The 20,069-nt window shown below is 44.0% G+C and overlaps 1 long non-coding RNA gene across 1 annotated transcript; it reads right to left on the bottom strand.

Moving 5' to 3' along the window:
- Positions 1-1,636: 1,636 nt before the first annotated feature.
- Positions 1,637-17,961, bottom strand: LOC117198694 (uncharacterized). The gene is made up of 3 exons (XR_004479912.2): positions 15,086-17,961; positions 13,525-13,815; positions 1,637-1,762 (listed from the first exon to the last, which is right to left on the bottom strand). It is a non-coding gene; the product is annotated as an uncharacterized LOC117198694 (long non-coding RNA).
- Positions 17,962-20,069: the final 2,108 nt, after the last annotated feature.

Below are 20,069 nucleotides of genomic sequence, written 5' to 3'. Positions count from 1 at the left end.
TTGAATTCTCCTATTTCTCCCCGTTTAGTTTTCTAATTAATTTAATCATTTGTCTTTTAGTATTTTTGCCAATACTTGTCTGGGAATTTGCCCACTGGGTTTCCTTGTACCCAGACCTTTTACACCCTAGGCAGGAAGCTGCTTTCTGAAAAACTTCCAGAAGGTGACCTGCATTTTGATGAGTATTTGTTAGTTATAATTGTTGTGCCCATGGGAATGGCAAGAGGGTTTTTTATACCTGAAATATATGGGCTGACAGACTTGCTTATGGTTGGTGTGTAGAACTGACTTTTGTCACTTGGGGTAGGGGAGAGGTGCAGGTGGCACAGTGGTTTATCTCACTGGAGGGAGCGGTTCTTTGGAGTCGAGCCCTCGTGTTTCTTTGAACTGTTACAGCCTAAGGATTCTCCTGTGGTTGTTTCTCTAGCTTCCCTATACCTTCTGATAAGACTTTCTTCTAAATAAGACTGTGGCTTCTGTGAGGGATCCCCTTATTCACAGCCTCTAAATGGTTGGGGTCCCCTGGCACTCTTAGACCTCTTCTCTGGTCCATTTACATTCATTCCCTAGGTGATTTCTACCAGGCCCATGCATTAAATAAATCTGTAGGTTAATAACTTCCAGATATATATCTCCAGTCTTGCCCTTTCCCCAAAACTCTAAATTTGTTTATCTAACTGCCTATATAGCATCTCAGATTGGTTGTCTGAGAACAATGTTGCTTTGAACATACCTAAAACCAAACTCTTTACTTTTTCCACCCACGTAAATATTCACCTTCTTTCTTTTCTAGTTCAGTAAATGGTTCCATCTTTTCTCCAGTCACTCAGGCCAAAAGTCTTGTTGTAATTTTTCACTCTCAACTGTTAGGTCGAATTCAATCTGCAAATCCCGCCACTTTTACTTTCAAAATACATCCTAAAGCCTACCACTTCCCCTTCTCGCCACCTTCACCGCTCACAACTTTTCCCTGTGGCCATCGGCTCCTTCCTGGATTCCTGCAATGGCCTTCTAACTGGTCACTCTGCTTCCATGCTTGCCCCTCTATAGGCTAATCTCCGTAGGGTTCCCAAGATGGATCTTACAAAATAATATTCAGATCATACGACCTCTGCTCTCATACTTCTAAGGGCTTCTCATTTTATTCCCAGAATACAATTCAAAATCTTTGTCATGACCTGTAGGTCATGTAAGACTCTATGTGAATTGTCTCTGTCTCTGGCTACCTCTGACATCTTACCTCTTACTGTTCTTTGCCTCCACACCTCTATTGGATCCACACTGGGCCTCTGGATGTTCCTGACACAGACCCAGCATCCCTCAAAATCTTGTAACTTGCTTTTCCCTTATAACTTCCCTTATAACCTCAAAATCTTGTAACTTGCTTTTCCCTTATAACTTTCTGGAACACTCTTCCCACGGTTTTTACATGGCTCGTTCCCTCACTGTGTCCTGGTTTCTACTCATATGTCAGCTTCTCTGAGAGGCCTTTTTTCACAACCTTATGTAGAATCTCACCCTCCCAACAGTACTGCAGATGGCACTATATGAAACTGCCCTTCTTGTAGGTCAAAAATGGTAGAATATCGTCAATTTCAATAGTTTTAGTGCACACATATAACATTATTGTACTTACCTGTCATCCTTTATATATTTACAGGTTTATTGTTTATTTATTGGCTTGTTTATTTATTACACTTCCTCCCCAGAAGTGTAAGTATATGGAAGGCAGGGACTTGGGTTGCTCCTCTCTAGACAGTACCTGAAACAAAGAGACGTTGACACATCGTCAGCTGTACACTTCTTCCATCTTTTGCCCTTTGATATGTTAAGCTCATCAAACTGCTCTCTGTGCAGGCACACTGGTGTTTTTGGAGGCCAATCCCTTTCACTCCTCATCAAGAGCCACACTCTTACATCCTTAGAATTTTATTTTTGAGATCCTGTCATCCTCTTATACAGATTTCTCTTTCTGATTGTCTGGTTATGGGACTAGACTACACTTTCCTCTGAGCTTCTGAGAGCTGTATACTGACATTTAGGATTCATGTCAGAGCCTCTCCAGAATTGCTTTTCTTGGGCATTTTAATCCCCCATGTGAAAGACACTCCCTGATTCCCAGTCCTCTAGGTTCCTATATTCCTGCTTCAATAACCAGTTCTTCCTGGGAGGTCAGAATTAAATCTAGGAGGAAAGTTCTTTTTGTTTCTTCCTCTTCCTCTGCAAAATGCAATTATCACCAAGACAAGGTCAAAAATATACCATATGTTCTGCTTTTATAGAAATGAGATTTCCAGTCAAAACTCAGAGCTGGTAAATTCCCATTTTGCTATGACTTGCAACGTGTCAATTCTGTGATCTTTTTAGGAACATATTAATCAGTGCTCCATCTTACTTAGCTGAGGCTATCATATTCACTTATGGTAGGAAAGGTGCTTTCCAAACAGCTTAACAGTGAGTGGAATCTTCAATAATCAACACAGTAATGTTTAGGACTTTCCCCAAAAAATGTACCGAAAGACTGTAACTTGAGTTCCTAGTTACACTTGATTCAAACTGATTTCGAGTGTCCATGTTAATGAAAATAATATTTAATGACACTTGTAAAGATGGTAAGGTAGGGCTTCCCTGGTGGCGCAGTGGTTGGGAGTCTGCCTGCCGATGCAGGGAACACGGGTTCGTGCCCCGGTCCGGGAAGATCCCACATGCCGCGGAGCGGCTGGGCCCGTGAGCCATGGCTGCTGAGCCCGTGCGTCTGGAGCCTGTGCTCCGCAACGGGAGAGGCCACAACAGTGAGAGGCCCGCGTACCGGAAAAAAAAAAAAAGATGGTAAGGTAGACTTTATTCAGGACCATCATGAGGGTACAGGGACCATGGCAATGGGATTTTACAGTGGGAGAGAGAGACTGGGCTCAAGGCAAATGGGATTTGTAGCCAAGGAGCAGGAAGCAGGGGGTCAGTGGATGGAAAATTATCCCTAAGAGGAAGCATTAGGGATAAAGGGGGTTCTGGCTAAACTGACCTAACAGGATTCTTTCTGAAAGCAAGCCAGGGTGATCAGACATCACTTGGTGGGACATCACTGAACTGATCAGATATCCAGGGTGATCAGATATCAAGGGGAGTAGAGGAATCTGGTTAAACTAACTTAGCAGGGTTCTTGGTAAACTAGGCAGCGCACTGATGGCCTAGGAGAAGTTTCAGGAGCTTGAATAAAGTTTGGTCAAGCAAAGAATCTTTGTCACCAGCTTGCAAATGGGGGTGGACATGGAGGGGAATAGCACAGAACAAAAATCAAGGGCCTGCATTTGGAGTCAGACATACTTGTTTCTGAATCTTATTGCTCCTATGTGTAGTAGTCAGAAACCAAACCAATAATTTTAACAGAAAAGAACTTAATAGTGGGAATTGGTTAAAAGGATGTCAAAGACCCAAAAAGGTAAAAGGAGATATTGGGGCACCAGAAAGATAGTAACTTTAGGAAGCAGTTCCCATCCCCAAGGCTAGTGGCACAAAGAGAAGAGGATAAGGTTATTAGAGCCCAGAAGCTCGGAGTAGAGGCCTTTATAACTGGAACCCAGACCTCTGGGAAGGGGGTGCCAGTTAACTGATGTTGGTATTTCTGAGGGGCTGGTTCTAGGAATGTGGAAAATTACTGCTGCTGAGGTGAAAAACCATTACTGGGGTGATGCTGACAGTACCAGGAAGCAAGCAGGGAGAAGAAAGTCCCTTCTTCCTTGTCTAGCCTTAGACTGTCCTCACATGCCAAGAAAGAGCCACAGACAAAGCAGAAACGTGATTTGCAGAGTCCCAGCCTCAGCATCACAGAACAGAGCAGAGAAGAGAGGTTTTGAAACAGAGAGAAATTGCATAATCACGAGTTTAATGGTTTTAAAGAAATGACATAATCTCTCTTTTTTTTTTTCTTGCGGTATGTGGGCCTCTCACCGTTATGGCCTCTCCCATTGCGGAGCACAGGCTCCGGACGCGCAGGCTCAGCGGCCATGGCTCACGGGCCCAGCCGCTCTGCGGCATGTGGGATCTTCCCAGACCGGGGCACGAACCCATGTCCCCTGCATCGGCAGGCGGACTCTCAACCACTGCGCCACCAGGGAAGCCAGACATAACCTCTTTAAGCCACAATTCCTCTACCTATGTAATGGGGAGATATGCCTCCTCTTAAGGTTCTTGTAAGGATTAAATGAGTGATGGATACAGATGACTCAAGTGCGTTGTCAGTAGCTTCAGATCTGGCTATGTCCCTGACGCCTCACCTTCAACCTTACTCCAGCATCCAGAGGGTGACAAGGAAAAGGAGAAGGAAAGATGGAAGGAGGAGAGAAGAAAGAAGATGAGAAAAGAAGAAGGGGGAGGGGAGGATGGCAGAAATGTGACCAGTTCGCTGGGCATGTGTAGCCACTTGTACAAATGGTTTACCACCACCAGAGAGAAGGGCCAAAGCCCTGTGGACCATCCCTGGGCTCCTTGGGAAGGCTTTTCCCACTTTGAACAAATTACATGCTCCAGAGCTTTTAATGATTCCTGGGGGTTGGTGTTATGATTTCTGCAAAATCATGGAAACTAATAACAGTAGCTGGAGGCATGTGATCATTTTCTAAAAAGTGAAGGCTTAGTGGCTTGGCAAAGGATGACAGCAGGAGGTCTTAATGAGTTAGACCACAAATTAATCCTGCCTTATTTTTCCTCTAACTGTTTTTTTTCCCACTGTGTCTTTGGCTAGCTCCAGCAGCTGTTCTAACTGTGTAATCAAGTCGTTTCTAGGAAAGCTGAGCAGCTGGGTCAGTACTATATGTTCTAGTGATCATTGGCTGTCAGGTTGAAGCTTAAATTAATATTCTGAACAGTTATCGAATTTCGGCTGCCCCATCTTCACAGAAGCCAGCAACTGGAAATGTTACTGGTACTCAGGTTTCTACTTTCATCAACACATTCAAGGAGGGATGAAATCCAGAGCCAGCCTGATACTGCCAACAATATTTCTTAGAGTTGCTGTTGATGTGAAAAATAGATAATACTAAGTTGGGTCTAAGGAACTGAAAATGTTACCATTCACTATGTCTGCCCGAGCTGAACAGGACGACTGTCATCCCACCATGCTGAGCTGTCTCCCTTGCCTTTAGGTCTCGTTTCCTTCCTGGATAATAAACATAAAATCCCTATAATGAGACCTAAATAGACATTTCTCCGAAGAAGATATACAGATTGCCAACAAACGCATGAAAGAATGCTCAACATCACTAATCAATAGAGAAATCCAAATCCAAACTACAATGACGTATCACCTCACACCAGTCAGAATGGCCATCATCAGAAAATCTACAAACAATAAATGCTGGAGAGTGTGTGGAGAAAAGTGAACCCTCTTGCAGTGTTGGTGGGAATGTAAATTGATACAGCCACTATGGAGAACAGTATGGAGGTTCCTTAAAAAACTAAAAATAGGGGCTTCCCTGGTGGCACAGTGGTTGAGAATCTGCCTGCCAATGCAGGGGACATGGGTTCGAGCCCTGGTCTGGGAAGATCCCACATGCCGCAGAGCAACTAGGCCCATGAGCCACAACTACTGAGCCTGCGCATCTGGAGCCTGTGCTCCGCAACAAGAGAGGCCACGATAGTGAGAGGCCCCCGCTTGCCGCAACTGGAGAAAGCCCTCACACAGAAACAAAGACCCAACACAGCCAAAAATAAATAAATAAATAATTAAACAAACAAACAAACACCTAAAAATAGAACTACCATACGACCCAGCAAGCCCACTACTGGGCATATAGCCTGAGAAAACCATAATTCAAAAAGAGTCATGTACCATAATGTTCATTGCAGCTCTATTTACAACAGCCAGGACATGGAAGCAACCTAAGTGTCCATCAACAGATGAATGGATAAAGAAGATGTGGCACATATATACAATGGAATATTACTCAACCATAAAAAGAAACGAAATTGAGTTATTTGTAGTGAGGTGGATGGACCTAGAGTCTGTCATACAGAGTGAAGTAAGTCAGAAAGTGAAAAACAAATACTGTATGCTAACATATATATATGGAATCTAAAAAAAGAAAAAAAAAAGGTTATGAAGAACCTAGGGGCAGGGTAAGCCAGGATAAAGTGAGAGTGGCATGGACTTATATATAGTACCAAATGTAAAATAGGTAGCTAGTGGGAAGCAGCCACATAGCACAGGGAGATCAGCTCAGTGCTTTGTGACCACATAGAGGGGTGGGATAGGGAGGGTGGGAGGGAGATACAAGAGAGAGGAGATATGGGGATATATGTATATGTATAGCTGATTTACTTTGTTATACAGCAGAAACTAACACACCATTGCAAAGCAATTATACTCCAATAAAGATGTTTTTTAAAAAAAATCCCTATAATGGGGACTTCCCTGGTGGCACAGTGGTTAAGAATCCACCTGACAATGCAGAGGACACAGGTTCGAGCCCTGGTCTGGGAAGATCCCACATGCGGCGGAGCAACTAAGCCCGTGCGCCACAACTTCAGAGCCTGTGCTCTAGAGCCCATGAGCCACAACTACTGAGCCCACGTGCCACAACTACTGAAGCCCGTGCACCTAGAACCCATGCTCTGCAACAAGAGAAGCCACCGCAATGAGAAGCCCGTGCACTGCAACGAAGAGTTGCTGCCAGCACGCAGCAACAAAGACCCAATGCAGCCAAATAAATAAATTTATTTTTTTAAAAGTAAGAAAAAAAATCCCTATAATGCAAAAGGACCACTTTCGGGAAGTGTAAATGGAAATATGCTGGCTGTATAAACTTGTGAAATTAGTTTTGCTGGTGGAAGAAATCTTAATTAAAGGGCTGCTTTGAAATAAGGAAGAATAATAAAGCATTTTTCATTGTGTTCGCCTTGGCACCAGCCACATTCACTTTAATGATCTAATTTCCATTTTTCTTATTTAATGGATGACATTAGATTACCTTTCCCAACACGTTCATTTCCAAAAATTTAATGAAGTGAAGCTAAGTATATATGATAAATCATTAGTATTTCTGTTTAGAGCCACCAATATCCCACAGTCCTGGATTCTACTTTCTGTTTGCAGACAAGATAAGATTTATCAGAAAAATTTGTACTTCTCATACTAAATGGCTAATGTCCTCTATATTAGGAAATCAATGAAATATCAGAACTACAGAGGAAACAGTACCTTTTCCATCACCTCCAAATGAGTAAACTTGGCATGAGATTAATTTTTGTGACTTTCCATAATAAAGAACTGAACCAAAGTAATAGATTTAATGTATGAGAATCAAAACTTGGGAATTTAAACTTTGATGTATAGGAACCACACAACAGGGAGTGAGGGACAGGGTTTTAATCATTTATTGAAACAATTTTTCATGAGATCTTTTTTTTAAAGGTGAGATTTTACCCACTCTCTCTTACATCAGGCTTCTTAAGGAAAGAGCACAGCTTTGGGGGTCAAAGACCTTGTTAGTTAGTCTGCCATTTCCAGTCAAGATGAAATAACAGAGACTAGATTTACAATTCCTGCCTAAAGCAACCAAAAAACTAGAAAAAAAAAAACCAGTGGTTTTCAAAATATGAGCATTAGGAAACAAAGGGCTGTGACACTTGAGAGACAAACAATCCAATTTTTAAAATGGGCAAAAGATTTGAATAGACACCTCACTAAAGAAGATATACGAATGGCTAGTAAGCACATGAAAAGATATTTATCATCATTAGTCATCAAGGAAACGCAAGTTAAAACCACAGTGAGCTATTACTACATACTTATCAGAATGTATAAAATGGGAGAGACCGACCATACCAAGTGTTGTCAAGGATGTGGAGAAACTGGAACTCTCATATGCTGCTGATCTGTAAAAATGTACAACCGCTCTGGGAAACAGTTTCCCTGCTTCTTAAAAACTTAAACATACACCTATCACAGAACCCAGATATTCCATTTCTGGGTATTTACCTAAAAGAAATGAAAGCCTATGTCCACTACAAGGACTGGCACGTCAATGTTCTCAGTGGCTTTATTCATAATAGCCCCCAAATAGAAATAATCCAAATTTCTATCACCAAGGGAATAAATAGATTGTGGTATATCCATATAAGGGACTATTCTTCAACAATAAAAAAGAATGAACTAGTTAGTTTCAGACGTAGAGCAAAGTGATTCAGTTATACATATATACACTCTTTTTCAGATTTTTTTCCATTATAGATTATAGAATATTGATTATAGTTCCCTGTGCTATACAGTAGGTCCTTGTTATTTATCTATTTTATATATAGTATCAAACACATTTCTTAATCTCTCTGAACCCAAATTCCCTCAGGGGTCAAATGGAGACTCTAACAACAAGCCCCTCGCAACCACAGGGAGTTGTATCAGGTGAGACCCTGTAGTGACAGTCCTAAGAGAAGCAGTAAGTACATCAGGCAGGGAGAGCGTCTTGTCCTCTCCGTAGAAGACTTCATTTTCTTATTAATCCCGCAGACAGTGTTCTCTCTTGAGGTCGTATCTTTTATCTTCAATAATCAAAGGATATGCTTTTTGAAGCTAAGGTGGCTCAATCTCTTAAAACGCCTTTAGAAACAAAGTCAGATGGGGAGAAGTGAGAATACATGGGGGATTAAAAAGTAACAGCCCAGCATCTGTAGCTTTGTCGAAGACTCAGGTGGAAACTGGGCTTGCCCTGTTATCAAGGGACACAATATATTCAAGCTATCGGGCCTACGTGTGACCCTCCAACCCTGCCTCACATTCACATAACAAAAATTATAAAAAGAAAATACATTTAAAATGTAAAGACCATATGCTTTGGAGTCACACCTGACTCATCACTCCGTGGGTCTGTGACTCCCTCTTGCTAAGCCTCACTTTCCTCGCGTGTAGACCCACTATCCCACAGGATGACCATGAGGAAGAAGTAGGAAAAGCACCTCGGCAGCACTTGACACAGGGGAGGTGCTCAGTACAAGGGTTTCCCCAGGGTAACACATTGGATTGTGGTAGCGCTTGAGTAGGAAGCTCCTGGCCCTCATTCCATTCCCTTTTCACCATTCTCTGTTGCTAGCTCGCCTGGCTGGTCTGTGATGGGGGGCGATTAGACACCAGGGGACTTAGCTCAGCCTGGGTTCTTGCCACTGTGCAAGAACACCATAATGGATCAGAATTCATTTATCAATTAGGGAAAATGGCACCAAAAGATAAAATCATATTGGTTGGGAGATCAGGAAAAATCTCTTTGGACCCTACTCCAATGCGATTCATGACCAGCTCAGCCCCCAGCGTCTCTCCACGGGTACATTCTCTGACTGCTATGGGCCCTGACCCAGAACCCTTTCCAGAGCCGTACATCTGGTAAACCCCGGTGCCGGACTGGGCAGGATGCTGTGGGTGCATTAATGTTGCTGTGGCAGCCCTCCACCACAAGATGGCACACAACTCTCTTCTTTCAGAAGAGAAAGGCTAGCAAAGCAGTGGAAGTCTGAAACCAGGTATATTTCAAATCAGATGAAAATGCATTCATTTTAAAAAGTTGCCTCCCTCACCCTTAAAATAGTAAGGACAAACCAAAGAGTATGAAAGGAGTTCTGATAAGGCATGAAAGATGATGGGAGAAGGGGAGACTGCAGTGGGAGACCCAGGAGGGTTGCTTAGAAGCTGAAGGACTTGCCTTCTTGGTGTCTGTACTTGGTCTTGTCACCTCCCTTTTTGTCCATATTCTTGTCGAGCTCATAACTCCAAAATGGGCTACACTTGGGGTCTCCATCCTTGATCAAGGGTCTATTTGAGCCTTGACTAGACTTTAAAAATCCTGGATTCCTCTTCTACTCATACGAAGATGCAAGTGTGTTTCTTATTTCTTTTCCCATAATGACAAGGGCATGTTTTTCACATTTGCCCCCATGTTCTCTGCTGCTGCATACCTTTCACTTCAGACATTGTGCACTGTCGTTGTTATGCCGATACAGGGTTATGGGAGCCGATTTTAATCTCCAGCTCACCTTGGATACATCTGGCCCGGGCTGCAGTGGTCCCTCCTATCCTCCAAGCCACGGCTGTATGTCGCCCTCTGCTGGTAGGGCGATCATCTTCTTTCCACGTCCTTCCTCCTCTCACAGCTTGTGAGAGGCATGTATGGAACCTAAAGCATTGTCCTACCTCCTCAGTAGCTCATACATCTCACTTAGCAAGCAAGAGAGTATTTTGATTGCTTAAAGTAATTCAAAGACCTGAACTTAAATCTGGTATCATCATCCCTCCTATTACATTTTGAGGAAACGTGCTATAGGCACATAGACAAATAATTGCAATGTAAACAGGAGGGGTGGAGAGGGTAGGTGAGAGATGGTTCCCAAAGACCGAGCAGGAGTAGCTAAGTCTAGATGGGTGGAGGAGTGGGGCTGGGATGACGATAGACACTCTCCTTGGACAGCACTGCCTGACGGGCGGGAGGAAGGCACAGCAAAGCACAAGCAACACCCACAGGCAGTCCTGTCATGCTGGAGAGTGAAATGCATTGAAAAACAGCCGCTGCCATAGGCAGTTTCTAGATAGAGGGGCCTGTGTGCCATGTTAAAAGGCTGGGGTTCTGCCTCTAAGTGATGGACTGAACCACTACAGAGTTTGATGAAGGCGGTTCATATTTTAAATAGATTGCTCCACCCTTAAGGTGGAGGACAGATTTAGGAAGGATTTCCCTGTGTGGAGGGAAACCAGTTCAGATGCTATGGCAGTAATTTAGGCAGGAGATTATGGTGCCCTGAACCAGGACGGTGGTAAAAGGTATAGAGGTGAGCATTTAGGCCCACTCAAGAGGACCCCATCAACCAACTGAACGTGTGTGATCAAGGGTGATTCCTAAGTTTCTAGCTTATAGGAGGAAGAGTTGATCTAGAAGCAAGGTGATAAAGGGTTCGTGCACATTGATTCTGAAGTGCTCAGAGGACATTTGGGTGAGATGACCGCAGGCTGGTGGATAGACGTAGCCAAAGCTTGAGGGAGGGCCTAGGCTAGCGATACTGATTTGGGAGACAGCAACAGGTAAGTGCAGTTAAAACCAAGAGAGTGGATGAGATTGTTCTGGAATAGAGTGAAGAGGAAGAAAAGCAGCGGGTCAAGGAGTGGGTCAGTGTCAATCCCTTAACATCAATATTTAAGGGATAAGGAGCAGAAGACAACTATTGGAAAGAGAAGTCCACAAAGGAGACAGAGAAGGGATATTGGTCAGAGAGGCGTAAGGATGAGCAGAAAAGTGCACTGCCATAGACACCAAATGATTAGAGACCACCCCCCGCCCCCAAGGAGGGAGGATACAATGGTTTCAGAAGCAGCAGAAAGGCCCATACAGACTGCAAACTCTCCCCAGTATCTGGCAATGGGGAGGTTGCAGAAGTCACATGGCAGGGGACTGGGGAATGAATGGAAGGGGAGGATGTGGAGATGGTGAGGGCAGGTTACCTTCTGGATGGTCCTGGGTGAGAAGAGGAGGAGAGAGATGGGGTGATGGCCATGGGCTGGGGACCCAGCAGGGCTGAACTGGATATAGGGTAAAGGAAGCTTTGGGATTTTGTTTGTTTGTTTTTTAAGTACGTATACTTCTAAAAAGTTTTTGTAGATTTAAAGAAAGTTGCAAAAACAGTACAGAGAGGTCCCATGTATCCATCATCCAGCTTCCCCCAGTAGTAACGTCTTACATTTCTGTAGTATATATTTTCAAAGCCAGGACATTGACATTGTTACAGGCTACAGACCTTATTCAAATTTCAACAGTTTATGCATGAACTCATACGTGTGTGTATGAATAGTTCTACACAACTTTATCATCTGCATGGATTTGTGTAACCACCACCACAGTTAAATGCAGAACTGTTCCATCACCAGAAAGAGCTCCCTCATGCCCCAACCCTTGGCGACATGCATCTGTTCACCATCCCTATAATTCTGTCATTTTGAAAACATTATACAAATGGTACCATATAGTGTGTAACATTTAAGCCTGGCTTTTTTTCATTCAGTTTTTTCCCCACGACATCAGCATTGCTGGAAGTATCAAGAGCTTGTTTCTCTTTATTACTGAGGAATATTCCATCATATGGATATACCACAGTTAGTTTAGCCATTCACTCCCTGAAACACATTAGGGTTGTTTCCAGTTTGGAGCTATTAGAAATAAAGCTTCAATGAACATCATGTAGACATTTTTGTGACATGAGTTCACATTTCTCTGGCATATATGCCTAGGAATGCAACTGCTATATCACCTGGTAAGCATATGTTTCATTTTCTAAGAAACTACCAAACTATTTTCCAGAAGACTGTACCATTTTGCATTTCCAACAGCAATTTACAAGAGATCCAGTTTTTCCATATTCTCACCAGCGTTTGGTATTGTCACTATTTTTTATTTGAGCTGTTCTAATAGGTGTATGATATAAGAAGCTTTTGTTGGGTGTGTTTTATTTGTTTGTGGGTTTGTTTAGTGAAGGAGAGCCTTTGACACGTTCATGGGTTGAGGGGAAGGAACGAGCAGAGATGATGAATTGAGGGTGCAGGAGAAAGGAGGTGAGTGGACAGAGTCCTAAGGGCTGGAGGAGAAGGGGTAGAGTGATGAATGAGCTCCTATGGCTGCATGCCTTATCCTTGGAGATGGGAGGAAAGGATGTTAGGGTGGGTGAGTGTGGAGAGATAAGTGAAGTGAGATGTGAGAAGTGGACTCTAGCAAGAGAGCAGCAGAAACACGATTAGAGGTGGAGGCCTGGAGGCCTGTCACCTGCTGGGTGACAACGAGTTCTGGAGTCAGGCTGATGCCAGCTCCCACAGTTTCCAGCTATTTGACCTTGGGCACGTTATCTAATCTAAGGACTCAGTTTCCTCATTTATAAAATGGGGATAATAATAAATACGGGTAGGATTATGGTGAGAATTAAATAAAATTCTATGCGCTCGGTGAATGAGAGTGACAGCAATGATGATCACGTAGTGAATCAAAGAGCTAAACATGCCAGATAAATTCATAGTCCAAATAGTTTGATCAGTTTTGGCTTATGCGTCTTTCCACTGCCTTCTGCAAGACTGAAAATAACTTGAGGGTAGGAGCCAGATGTCTTATGTTTTTCTGTCTTCCTAGCATCCAGCTCAGTGCTTTCCCCACGGAGGGCTCTCAGTCATGTGTATTAAACACCTGAATAACTGGACTGCACGTGGTCAACCCCACAGCAGCTCAGGGTGCTGCCTCTCAGGCCACTTCCCTTCCACTGACTCTCTCGGTCGAAATTTCTCCTCTCTGCGTTTGCTCCCCTTGTTACACTAACTCATCTTGCTTTGCGGTCACTGGCCGAAAGAATCATAGCTCCCTGATTTGGGCTCTATATTTCCGTTCTGGAAACGCAAAGCCACGTTATTATTCATCACTAAAGTCAGGTGATCTCTTTCTGTTGGTTATAAATGCCCAAGGATTAAAAAGGAAAAGGAGAGAGCAATATATCACTGGAGAGACTTCTTTAAATTACCTCTTTTTATGACCACTTGCATCCTGGGCCTGAGCTTCAGCAAGTTGACGGGATCAGTGTCTGGACGCTGAGTGAGCCACTCCTAGACCCCGAGGGACAGAGGAAGGGCTGCCGCAGCGGTGCAGCCATTTTGCCGTCTCGCTCCATCCTCAGTGGGTTCAGGTGCGCCGGCCAGGTGAGAGGCAGAGTGGGACCTGGGCTAATGAGGAAAAGGCAGCGGCCCACATAATAGCAGCCACAGGCACACCTGTGTCTGGTTGTCAGTTTGCTAACCTTGGCCACGCCCCCAACCTTAAAAAGAAGAATGTATTGTGGAAACACCCAACTTCTTGTCTTTCTCTCTCCCCCTCTCCGCCCTCCACGGAGATGCAGAAATGCAGCTAAAATGCCGCCTAGAGATGTCTGGGGAGGGACACTGACAAGACGAGTCAACGATGGAGGCAAAACAAGGAATTTAGAAAATCCATAACCTGGCATCACCCCTCCTCAAATCATCCCAGTCTTGGCAATCCCACTTGCAAGCAGAGGTGGAGTTTGTTATAACTTTTCCTGGCATTGCAAATAGCCAAATGCTCCGGGTCCCTCCTACCAAACCCCTCGCTCTGACCACCAGGGGTCAGGCTGCAGCCAGGAACAGACAGCGAACACCCCAGAGCCGAGCTCCGTTCAGTTCCCCCCAGGCCCTGCGCTGCCTGCCCGCCTAGGAGCTCACCAGAGCACATCCAGCAGTGGCCTGTGAGATTCCGTTCCCATTTGTAATCGAAGCTGCCTGGAGTTGGGATAGGTCCCCAGGTGAATCAGATCATTCCCTCATTTGCATTTGTTAAGTTTGAGAACCACTCACCTAAAGAATCATGTTGGGGGGTGGGGGGCGGTGGGAGGGTCGGGGGGAGCTTATGAAAAAGCGGATTCTGGGGGCTGCTTCTGGAGGCTCATTCTGGGGTGGAGGGGTTGCCTCCCAAGCATCTGCCTATTATGCAAACTCTTTGGTTCTGAAACAGACGCTGCAGAACCACACTTTGTCAGGGTGCTTGAAGCCGTTGTTCCAACCCAAGAAGTCCCTAAGTGGAGCCTTCACCTTTGTGCCATGCCCAGGACTCCAGCAGGCAGAGGATTGCCCACGTGCCCTGCCACCCCAGTGCTGTAGGCCATCACATGTATGGTCTCTGGCACACCTGAGGCGACACAGCTACTCCTGGCACATTAATAAACACCCAAGGTGGGATGAAGGCGGCAGGAGAGGAAGGACAGTTCATACTGCCCAGCACCTGAGGAACACCACTGCCAGCCCGCCCTGCCCTCTCCTGATGCCCTTTCTGCTCTGCATTCCTTCCAGCTATTTCTCGGCACTGGTTTCCTTATTTTATGCCCTTTGATGTGCCTCCCTCCTCCTCATCGCTCAGCAAAAGCATCCTGGATTTAGAGGCAGCTAAGCTAGAGAGCTCAGGATAATGCTTGGTGTCCTTCATTGATGCTAAGACACGGTTTATAACATGAGCACCCTGATGTGCTAACAGCTTTTCAGGGAGGATGGGAGTAAATGGCAACATCACATACGTACATCGGTTGTAAGATGCAGCGCAGGTCCAGAATCAATAAAACGTGTGTCGTAGAACTGAGGAAAGTGTCTCTCTTGTTCTCATAATCTAATGCTGCTTTGTTCATTCGACTTGAATTCATGGAGTGCCTGCCTACTGGGCCAAGAACCTGTTCCAGGTGCTGTGGGTGGAGAGTTCAGCCGTGCTGATATTATGGTGTAGGAAGCAGGTAATCAAATAAGAATAATAAACAAGTTAGGAAATCTGAGAGCTGGAGATCGTGACATTTGTTATTAGAGAACTAAATAGGGACAAGGGGTAGAGATGTAATGGAAAGGCCAACTTCAGATAGGGTGTTCAGGGACCATTTCTGAGGAGGGGTCATGGAGCTGAGGTTGGAATGAAGAGAAAGACCAGAGGAAGACCTTTCCAGGTGGAGAGGACTTTCATGTGGTTCTGCCAAGCCCACCTGGCACCCTGGCCCGTGGCTGCAGACCTTCCACTCAATTGCTGAACTTGGCATTTATCAAGCACCTTTTCTATGCCAGGTGATGCTGGTCCCTCAGGCTGCAGTTGTGAGCAAGAAAGACGTGGTTTCTACCCTCAAGAAGTTTATAACTTGGTGCAGTTTATAAAGATAAGGTTCAGCTGACCCTGAATTTCTACATTTACCATTTATCTTCATCACAGAAAATCTATTTTAGATTTTGGATTAGGATGGCCTTGATGGGGAGGGCTTTGTGACCACAAACACTAGAATCCAATGGGGAAACCATCAAGAGCCTGAACACAGCATCTGGTGGCTCAGATAAAACAATAAATCCAGCCACCATTCCCATTTTGGGCTCTTTGCTCTCAGTGCTCTCCTCATATTATCCCAGGACTGTGTGATCTGGGTGAGGAGAAGACACGGGTTCCAAACGCAGAGCTCACATCTTCCAGAACTGAATTTAGCCCATTCCTGTACCATCTTTGTTTCCCCCTCTTGGTGCCAAGCACTACTCAGACCTTGGAGGCTGTCAAAGGGGAAAGAAATATTTGCCTCTGAACCTCTCAGTTGCCTTTCAGAGGTTCTCACTGAAGATGAATGATGGGAATAAAAATGGCGACAGTCTAAAGGACAGCTTTGCTCCTGCGCCTCCCAGGAAGCACCTGCTTCTCCTATAGCACAAATTCATAACTGTCAGATGCTGTCAAACCCCTGCAAAAAGCAGATTTCCCCCCCCCACCCCCCTGGGTTTCGGAGAGTTTCTTTTGCATCTGAACAGCTAGTAAAGGAGAAAGAAGAGAAACAGCTCAAATAGAGCGAGGACTGCCTTGGAGTCATGGGCAGGAGTGGTCTGGAACCAGCTTGCACGTGGGCTCCCAGGGGTGGTAAGAAGAATGCATGTGTGCATCAAAATCCTGGGCCTTACCCCTGGAGGTTCTGATGAGCAGGTGTGATGTGAGGCCTGGAAATATATCTATCTTTCAAAAATGCCTCTTTGAGTCTTTCTGAGTATCACTGAGGTTCGTGAACCCTTGAACTAGGGAACAGATGGATCAACAGTCTCCTCATTAGCTCTCCTCCCATCCTGATATCCTCTGTGTCTCCCCGCCTCCCTCAAAACCAGGCCTCAGATTCAATCTTCTGCCCCGCTTTTGGACATTAGCCCCCAGGGGCCTGTGGCTGAAACCTGAGTCAGCCCCAGCCCCCGGCCAGGGGGAGCAATTGACTTGGGCCTCTTCAGTAGAGGGTTTGGGTTACCAGACACCCATCTGCTGCCTGTTCTCACTAAGGAAATGGGAGCCAGATCACTTTCACTGGGCATCAACCCCACGCCTCCCAGTCTGCAGGGAGGAAGGGAGAACCACCAGCCTTCTGGTGCCTTCACTACAAACAGCTCCCGTGTGACTCCCCCAAACCATTTTCATTTACATCTCAACACCTCCCAGAATAGCCTGCATGCTTTCTCAGGAAGAGCCCGTGTCTGAGAACAACGGTCCCCTCTCCCATTCCGCCTCCTGGGCTTGGCACCCAGGTCTCTGTTCATTCAAGACAAACTTATAGCCCAGTCCTCAAAACAAAGATTGACCTCCACCCCACTGGTGTACATTTGCCAGTCCTGTACTCTTTAGGGTCTCTGGGAACCCAGGGTTCTATGCTAGTGACTGAAATTAGTTTTATCTCCTTAAAAAGAATGAAAAAAGAGGGCTTCCCTGGTGGCGCAGTGGTTGAGAGTCCGCCTGCCGATGCAGGGGACGCGGGTTTGTGCCCCGGTCCGGGAAGATCCCACATGCCACGGAGCAGCTGGGCCCGTGAGCCATGGCCTCTGACCCTGCGCGTCCGGAGCCTGTGCTCTGCAACGGGAGGGGCCACAACAGTGAGAGGCCTGCGTACTGCAAAAAAAAAAAAAAAAAAAAAAAGAATTAAAAAGGAATTTTAAAGTAATACATTTACATAATTTGACAGTCCAATGTACTATAAAGCCTCTAACAAAAAATAGCCAATGCAGGGGACACGGGTTCGAACCCTGGTCTGGGAGGATCCCACATGCCGCGGAGCAACTAGGCCCATGAGCCACAATTACCGAGCCTGCGCGTCTGGAGCCTGTGCTCCGCAACAAGCGAGGCCGCGATAGTGAGAGGCCCGTGCACCGCGATGAAGAGTGGCCCCCGCTTGCCACAACTAGAGAAAGCCCTCGCACAGAAACGAAGACCCAGCACAGCCATAAATAAATAATAAATAAAAAATTGCAACCTCCCTAAAAAATAAATAAATAAATAGCCCCTCCTTCGCTCCCTAAATGCTAATACTTTCAACTCTTGAGGTGGTTTTAGAAGAAAAATATTTACCTTCATATTTCTAAGTAACATTCTTATAATACATGTATGCTGCTTTTCCAATTTGGAATATTATCTGTCAACTTCCTATCATGGAAGATAGGAGAAAGCACTTTTACACACATTCACTCTGTCCCACCACCCCACCTAGAATCTCCCTCTCCTCCCAATAGTTATGTCACAATTTTGGTTAAATCAATATTATACAATGTTTACTTTATGCTTATGCAAGTGTTAAGTCAGTTGTAGAATATTATGATGATATATTTTTCTTCAATATTTTTTTCTCAGAGTTAATTTCCTCTTTTTGTTTGCTCAGTTATTCTATATGTGTATCAAATTTTCCCACATTCCTCACAGAACTATGAAGCCCCTCTCAATATCCTGTTCTACTTGGTCAAATACATTGAGTGAGCCGTCAGTTTTATTTTCCCTCTGGAGACGCCTCTCCTAGAACCCTCCATTTTCCTGTTTCTACATGGACTGGTTGCTCCCTGAGTCTGCTGTATGGCTGACAACCTATGCTTTCCCTTTGCTTCTCTCCTGTGCTGGGTCCCATGTTTCCTGGATCTCACATCTATCTTCCTCTTAATTGACTCACTCCCCCATCCTGTGGGAGCACATCCTTCAGTAGCTTTCTGAGTATGAAGATAGGGGAGATAATCTTTAAAAGACTTTAATGTCTTTATTGTACTTTCATACTTGATTAATTTATTCTACAATTCTAGGTTGAAAAACATTTCCCTCAATTTTTAAAGTATTGTTCATTGTCTTCCAGTTTCCTGTGTTACTGTTGAAAACACTAATTCCATTCTGTGCCCTGATTCTTATATATGACTATTTTCTTTTTCTCTCTCTCTTGTTCTCTCCTTCCCCTTTTCTCCCTCCCTCCCTTCCTTCCTTCCATCCATCTTTCTTTCCATCCTTTTTCTTAAAAAATCTATAATGTGTGGGGGCAGAGGGTATATGGGAAATCTCGGTACCTTCCCCATAATTTTTCTGTTAACCTAAAACTCCCCACTCCCCAAATAAAGTCTTAAAAAAAACTCAACCAGGGGTTAGGGAGGGAATATATGGATGCTTTTAGGATCTTTTCTTTATCCCTAGTTTTTAAAATGTTATGATGATATGTTCCTGGATTGGTCTTTATTACTTATTTTATGGGCATTCTTTGCATTTTTTCCAGTTTGGAAATGCATATCTTTCAGTTCTGAAAATTTTTCTTGTAAGATTTTCCCTTCATTTCATGTATGTACATAAGCTATCTATTGGTATGTATGCATGTATGTTAACATCTACCATTGCTGTTTTCGTTCTGTATTCTGAGAAATTTACTTTATCTTCCAACTTCCCCACTAGAACATTTATTTTGGCTATCATATTTTGAAGAGCTCTTGTAATTCTCTACATCTCTATCCATATAGCAGTTTTCTCCAATTGTCTGAGTGCACTATTTTCTATCTCTCTGAGAATATTAACAATAGGTTGTTTTTTCCAAAGTATTGTTTTTACTCCCTGCGATATCTCTGTTTGTCTTTTCTAAGAAGAATATGGACTTAAAACAAACAAAAGAAGGTAAGTGCCCTTTCCTACCTTGCCTTTAATCACTCTCCTCTTCAGAGTTACCCATAGTTTAGTTTGTTAGATGTCCTTCAAGGTCATTTTTCATGCACTTACTTATGTTTAAACATACACATATAATTACATACCTTGTTTTTTTTGTGCTACACTAATGTGCTGCATTGTGCCTTTGTTTTTGTACTTAACAGCATATGCTGAAGATCTTTTAATGTCTGTACATCTAAACTACTTATTATTTTAACCTGCTGCATACTATGCCAAAATAAGACTGTGCCAGTATTTACTTGACATTTAGATCATATTACATGTTTCTCTTTTCAAATCAATACTCAAGACTTATTTTAAAATATGTTTTTATTTCTGTAGGATAAGCATCTAGAAATAAATGGCTGGGTTGTAAGTCAGTTTTATTCAAAATTGTCCTATAATGCTAGTTTATACTCCTGTAAAAAATTATGAAAGAATCTATTTCTTCACAGTTGTACAAACACTGGATATTATCAATTGTTTTATTTTTTGCCGATTTGGTTGGCCAATTTGCCAATAGGCAAAAAAAAAAAAATCTTAATGGTATATTAATGTTGGTTTACTTTGTTACTGGTG

The sequence above is a fragment of the Orcinus orca genome, chromosome 2 (genome assembly GCF_937001465.1).
Source record: "Orcinus orca chromosome 2, mOrcOrc1.1, whole genome shotgun sequence".
NCBI lineage: Eukaryota > Metazoa > Chordata > Mammalia > Artiodactyla > Delphinidae > Orcinus > Orcinus orca.
This window is presented reverse-complemented; position numbering and strand designations above follow the sequence as displayed.